The 7,231-nt window shown below is 42.0% G+C and overlaps 1 pseudogene; it reads right to left on the bottom strand.

Annotated features, from left to right (window-relative positions):
* LOC130584562 (uncharacterized) overlaps positions 1-4,507 on the bottom strand; it is a 27,627-nt pseudogene extending 23,120 nt beyond the window's left edge.
* Between the last annotated feature and the right edge of the window lie 2,724 nt (positions 4,508-7,231).

A 7,231-nucleotide genomic window follows, 5' to 3' on the forward strand; every position in this document is an offset into this window, starting at 1 on the left:
CTGGTACAATTCCTTTTGCAGTGCAGTGATGAGCTTGATCCGAAAACTGATCCATGTTAAGTGTTACATTTCTTCTCTCTCCGGATAACTTTAACAAGGATTACTTTGTTGCCCTTTTTCCTATATAAGCATATAAAAATTGATCTTGGCACAGCTGCAGAACCAGAGCAATGACAGGAATGAATGAGCTACCMTCACAAACTTGTGGCCACTGCAGAAGAAGTGATGGCATATCAATAGATTTTTATCTCTCCCTGCCAAATTTTGCCTTGTTTTTTTCCTTCGAAGATCACAGTTACAAAACCAGTTCATTTATATTGGCTAGACCAGACCAGCATCCTCTTCTACAGAAGCAGATCAACTGCCAGGCCATAGATCTGTCCAATTTTTGCCCATGCACACCTGACATTCTCAAGCAAAGGAAAGAGCCATTGTGCCACATATATAACACMTACAGGGGGTATACAATAAAGGAAAACATATTCTTGCATCTTGACTAGCTGACTAAAATGATTTCTCACCTGGCTTCTAYGTTTCCAGTCTTCATCTTCCCCTCTATGCCAAAATGAGATGAAGAAATCTCCTTTTKTTGTTCTCTTTGTTCTTCTTTGGCAGCAGAAAACATTTCAGAGAAACTCTTTTCTTTTACTTGACTGCTACCTAAGCAGCAGGGGAAAGGTCAATGGAAACAAAGCCTTTAGAGAATGAATAAATGAAAAGTGAACATCCTAAAATAATTAGAAATATTTGTATTTTCAATGACATATGCAAGGTTTTGATTTTTGAAAACACTTTACAATTGAATACTATTGAATGAAGTAGGTGGAAGGATTCAACTTGTGAAAAAATATAGAGGCTTCTGATCCTCAAATGTAGTGCTGGAAAAATGGAAATGACAAATTGTAAGAKTTGTGTTCTCTGCCTCTAAAGATTTGTAATGCTTGCTTAACGTGTTCACTACAGAACATAGCAGCAAAGACACTGCTAGACAATATTAAACTACTTGTATATCTGTAATTATATGACTTACAAGCCAGTTCATGAAACAGTTTAATAAGCAGTATTTTTACACATGAGACTTTCTAACCAGGCATTTTCTATTCTATTTCACAAAACTGCAAATGTGTACCTCTTCCTATTGAAGCTTACTGGCTCTGAACATCACTAGAATGGCAGCTTCTATTTAAATCAATTTTTCTTCAGAGTGTTAGCTTGTAGTGAATTGCTCTTTTAGGTCAAGATAGGGCTGACCGCTGGAGCAAAAGCCTTTTCTCGCTCCTTTATACTATGCACTGTTGCTGTAGGCAGGAACTGTATAGCTCGCTTCATCACATAAACACACTGAAGTGCCACTGAAGCCCTCTGCAACACACTGGAAGGACTTTCTGGTCCAACAACAGGAATGCAAAAGCTTATATTCATCCCTCAGTCTTTTCCAGCTACAGAGGAAATATCTGCAAACATCTCCAGTCTCATGGCAGACAAGCAGCGCTGTTTCTGCAACCTTCCTGCCTGCCTTGACCCAGAATGTGGCTAAGGAGGCAGAGGTGGCATAGTAGGTTGACACTAGCAAGAGATACAGAACCCACGARTTGTTTCTTACAGGTTTTACGTGTGGGGCTGCCTCCAAAATGCTTTAATAGGAGTTGTGTCCAAGCTCTTTAATTTTCAACTAGTGCTTCCCCATGCAAGACAAGAACAATGTGTCCAAGCAGCTATGTAATTCACCTTTCTTTTCTGTTCTTTCTTGAGCATCTTGCTTGGAAAAATGKGGGGGGTGCTTTTTGTGGGGCTTTCTGTAGACTGAGGCAATGGCTCAGTGCTTATTCCTTTAAATAAGAATGTGAAAAGTTATACAAATTGTTGATCTGCTTATGTTTGTGTTTCCAGCAACAAAAACYGAGATTCATCACAACACTCAGGAAATCCTCAGCTCAGCCCAGTCCTCAAGAACAGATTCAACTGAAGTATTTATCAAAAACAATTGCATTGACCAGATCCAGTCAGAAGTTTCCCTTATAAGTGCCTCTGCACTTTCAAGCCTTAGTTTTATACATGAGGTACATTGAAGTCAGCACTGCTTTCAATACAAAGCAGTCATACATCCCCCTGTCCTAGTGTGCTCTTGATGTCAGATTCCTGCTGTCCAGTCTTATTTAACTTGTTTTTCAACAACCTGGATGAAGAATAGGAARCACCCTAAGCAAGTTTGCAGATGTTACAAAACTGGGRAGAGTGGCTGATACAYGTTCTGCTGAAGGTTCTGCTGCCATTCAATGGGACCTTTGTAGGCTGGAGTGGTGGATGGAAAGAAACCTAACGAGATTCAGCAAGGGCAAGTAAAGGGTCCTGCATCTGGGGAGGAAAAGCCCCAAGTACCAGCACAGATTGAGAACTGACCTCCTAGAGAGCAGAAAAGGACCTGGGAGTATTGCTGGATAATGATGTGACCATGAGCCAGCAGTCCCCTTTTGGCCAGGAGATCCAGTCCTGGAGTTCATTCGGAACAGTGTGACCAGCTATCCCTCCACTCAGCTCTAGCGAGGCCACATCTGGGGTACTGTGTTCAGTTCTGGTCTCCACAGTTTAAGAAAGACAAAGACTTACTGGAGAGGGTCCAGCAGGGGGACCACGAAGATGATAAGGGGTCTGGAACATCTCTGTCATGAGGAAAGACTACAGMATTGGGCCTGTTTAGTCTAGAGAAGGAAGACTGAGAGGGTGCCTCTTCAATACACACAAATATCTCATAGGTGGGTGCCAAGAGAATGGTTCCAAGCTCTTCTGTGGTGTCCAGAATCAGGAGAGGAAGTAATGGACACAAACACAAGAAGTTCCACCTTAACACATCTTTAGACTGAGGGAGGCAGAGCACTGGAACAGGCTGCCCAGGAAGGTCATGGGGTCTCCCTCTCTGCAGATATTCAAAAGCCCCCTGGATGAGTTCCWGTGTGATCTCTTCAAGGTGACCCTGCCTTGGGCAGGGAGGGTAAACTAGGTGATCTCCAGAGGATCCTTCCAACCCTAAGTGTTCTGTAGTTCTGTGATTCAGTGGTTCATCCACTCACAGACTACCACTCAATTCCCCTCATTTGTACTGTCAGAAGTATTTCTGAAGCTCTGCAGTAAACTTCACTGGGCAATGGATCKAGGTTCAGTGTAAACAAGCAAGAAAATAATAATTCCAGGTACAAGAAGGAGACAAGACTMCTACAGTGAGAATACTTGTCCTGAACTAGCTTGAAGAGCATCAGATTAAAATTTTAATTGTACTATGGGAGTGGTACACTCACAGTGTCATAGTCTCACTATAGAAGTTMAAAGGAATCCAGGATGCATGTCTGATTTACATTCTTTTCCCTTTTAAGATATGTATTCCAACCTCTCTTCACCCATTTTGAAATCAGCCTTTGATTTCTTGCAAATTGCTCTTTTATTCTTTCTTAGGCTTTGGTATCTTCCCACAGAAAGCAAGGCCGGCAAAGTGTAGCCAAGAGAAGATGCCAAGTAGCAGCTTACATTGTTTTAACTCTCAATGACACAACTCTGTATCAGTCTGAGAAAAACCAAGATTGCTGACAGAGAGAAAGAAGGCCTTCTTAGCTATAGAAACACGTTCTCACACCTTTGCAAGCCACAGCCACATCACACTATTTACGGTTCTTCACCTAAATATAACATATTCCCTAGTTTGAATAACTTAGCTTTCCTAATGTTAGGAAAATTAATCCACAAGCACCAGAGGTTTATGTCCAAAAAGGAGACAGAGGAGTCCCATAACTTTATTCATGAATAAAGGGAGAGGTCATGGGCATTTCCCATGCGTTTTCTCAAATTCATAGAGGAAGCAGCCTCCTTTTATCCCAATTTCCCAGCCGCAGTTCCCTCTCTCTTTCCCCATTGGCTGAGGTACTTGAAAGTTACAGGCTCCCCKAAACGCCTGATGAAACCCCCCTTCTATCATACATTGCCCCCTTTCAATATATATCTCTGTATCTCTGCTCAGGTAGTCTATTAACATAGACTGGGGTAAGCCAATCAGTAGAATTCCTATGCAAATCCTTCCTATTGTTTCTTTCYATCTCCCAATATCAGCCTTATCTCACCCCAGAGTCAGAGTCTGTTTGCAAAGACACTACCTTCTCATTCCTTTCACCAATTTAATGACTTTCTTCTCCATTTATATCTACAAGATGCAACTTCTCTCAGTGTGAGAGGCAGGGTGACTGTGATTCGAGAAGTGAAAAAAAATCAAATTTACAATACTTTAAAAGCTTGTATTACAAGCCACCATAAAAACAAAGCACCCTCCCCTGACCTGAAATAAAGTCACTTAGAATCACAAGCAAAGGCAAAAATTCAGAGAAGTTGCACGATAGTCTTAAGTTCAGATTTCCAGCACTTTTTACCTACCTGAATCTGAAAGYTGCATGTGTTCTCCTGAGATTTCTGAGCTGCTCTCATTTGACATGAACTCTGGGGATCTGCTTTGCCAARCAGAGTGCATTGCCAAGGGAGACGGCTGTGAGAATTCCAGGTTCTCAACTTGTGAAGAATTTTGTGATGGTGATGCCTTAGGATTTTTAGTTTCTCTATTTTCATGCATCTGTGTTCTTGTGCTTCCCTAGTACAGCACTAAAAACTACCGTTCTCTCAWCTTCAGACAAAACAATCCCTCTCTGAGCCTGAATCCAAGGACACTTTGCTGCCTGAGAGCCCCAAAATATGTAAATAACAGTGAGTTGCAGGGGAGCAATTTTGGGGTGGTTGACATCATCACCTGTGGGGATCATTGGAGAATTGAGACCCGGTGTGTTAATGGGGAAGAGCTTGTGAAGGGTGAAGATCTCTGACCCGGTGTCCATTTTGGGTGTAGCCTCAGGAGGRGGCTTTTGTCTGCCCTAAAGTACCAATAGGCCTGTTAGGCCTGTATTAAAGTTGTGTATTCTCATTCTCTTAAGTTTGTCTGGCCTCTCTTTCAGATCAGCCTGATTGATAAGACATCAATGAGAACTGGACAGGAATGAAAGCAGCTGGAAAGCATGGAAGGGGTGACATCGTGGCTACTAGGTGAGAAGTATCCCAGGAGAAAGAGAAAAGCCTAAAACTAATTGCCAGAGAATAAAAATCACAGAAGCTTAAGACAAGGATTTTTGCTTTGAGCTAGAAATCTCTTGCTCTACTGGTATGACATGAAAACAATGTTCCTTTCATGTTTCCTAGTGGTCTGCATGCTCAGAATGAAACAATCAAATTCTGCTTTTGTTGTTCTATTCAAATTGTAAAACATGCTTGCTTCAACCATCATCAGTAACSAAAATTAGCATATGCTAAAGGGATATTGAATTAAAGAGAACTTACAAAGTACTCCTGAGCACGCAAAGAAGCCCCGTTTGCCCTAAGAGTCCTTAAATCCACTAGCAGGTGAAAGTTATGTATTTCAAAATATCTGAATCATACCTTAATGCAAAAGTGGGGAAGGATTTCCTTTTAGCTCTGGATTGCTGGTTACACATTACATTAGGAGACTTACCAGTGGAAAAGACACAAGTAGCTCTGCATAGGGACCAAAGTCCAGGTTCAATATGTGCAGTTTTCATTTTCTTTCTTTAGACCACAAATCCTCTCTGTACTGTGACCTAACTTCAACAAGCAGAAAGAGACTAGCTGAGACTGAAAAAACCTCATTCCACAGTTACGCAGTTTCTGGAAGAAGGCTGATCTGTTGATTTCAATCCTGTCTGGCACACATTCAGGAAGATCCCAACTCACTGCTTCTGGGCAGATGCTTTAACCATGTAGCCAGCAGGCYGGCAGGGCCACTTCTGTGTGTGTTCCATGAGACATTAAAATCACAGTATTAGTTTAATGAGATTTTGATCTTACTCTTGAACACTGTATTACTCTTTAAATGCATGGCAATATTCAAGCAACTACCTTTACCATAATAAGATAAATCATTACCCTGCTACTTCTTCATATTTTATATCTTTAAAGCTTGATGGGACCAAATAATGCAGTGTCTTTTGCTACCTCAACCTACACAGCCTCCAGCAACAAAAGAGAAATTTTAATGCAGATTTTTGTCAGCTTTTAATTCAAGTCAGCATTTAGTCTATGGGCTTATATGTTAGCTAAATGTAGTTGAATATGTAAATACACGCAAAGACCATCCTATAAATGTACTTCTTACTGTATGAGCTTGGTCTTGGGTTCATGGTACTAACTGCATTTGCTTTCTTTAGAAGTGCATCAAAAGATGCACTGGGGCAGGAAGAAGAGAAATTTGTATGATGCAGCATAACAGAYTCAAGACAGTTTCCTTCTCACGTTTCAGCCCTTCCTGAGAACCCAAAAATGTGGTGCAGCCTAACACTTTTGCTACGATTGAACTGCTGAAACTAACACTAAAGACCTTGCTAATTGTGGCATCTGGGCAGAGATTAACGAGGAACATAATTGCTCTGTGGAGGTTCTGCTTTATTAGAAAACCTGGAAGCCTCAGGCTGTGTATTTGTTCCACCTGGTCACCACAGACAGCTTGATGGCTTTTGCCTGCCATTTCAACCAGCCTTTTCTCTGAGGCAAAAAGCAGGATGAAGAGTTCATTTACTCAGCCATAATCTCCATCCTTTCTCTTCCTCAGGCTGTCTCCCTGGTTTACAGCAGTGGCTCTTGACAACTAATTCACAGTGGAGCATAGCTCCATCAGGAAATTCGGTACCATGGTAGCCAGGCCTCCTCATGGTACTCATACCGCAGCTGCTATGGCTTAGCTTCTGGCTGCAGGGTCAGTCGTTGAAATCCTGCATATCTCCCCCCAAAAAACCTGATTGTCATACACCATCAAGTTTGAAAACAAGACCCAMAAACAGATCTGACACTGTGCTCTTTCTCAAGTTTCTTGTTCCCTTCAGTTTCCAATTTCTTTGCACTGCTGACATTATCAGAAAGCTCAGAAAGGGCCCCACAATGCAAGGAGAAAGTCCAAGCTGCTGAAAGCCTGGCTTTGAGTGGTCACTGTGGGGGTTGTGATTGGCCTTGCTTCCTACCTGGTGCAGCTACCCCAGTATACACCTTGTGCCTGCATACGTGCTCCACAGTTCTGACAGCCTCACAGCTTTTCAAGCTGCTGTTCAATGTTCAATGGCAGCACCTGCTGCACATGCTGCACCCCAATGGTGCAATGGATCTTTGCCCATTGTTTATCCAGCGCAACATATTGTCTTTC

This window comes from Malurus melanocephalus, unplaced genomic scaffold, assembly GCF_030028575.1.
Source record: "Malurus melanocephalus ecotype Western Australia unplaced genomic scaffold, MMel_1.1 scaffold_724, whole genome shotgun sequence".
NCBI classification, from domain to species: Eukaryota; Metazoa; Chordata; class Aves; order Passeriformes; family Maluridae; genus Malurus; species Malurus melanocephalus.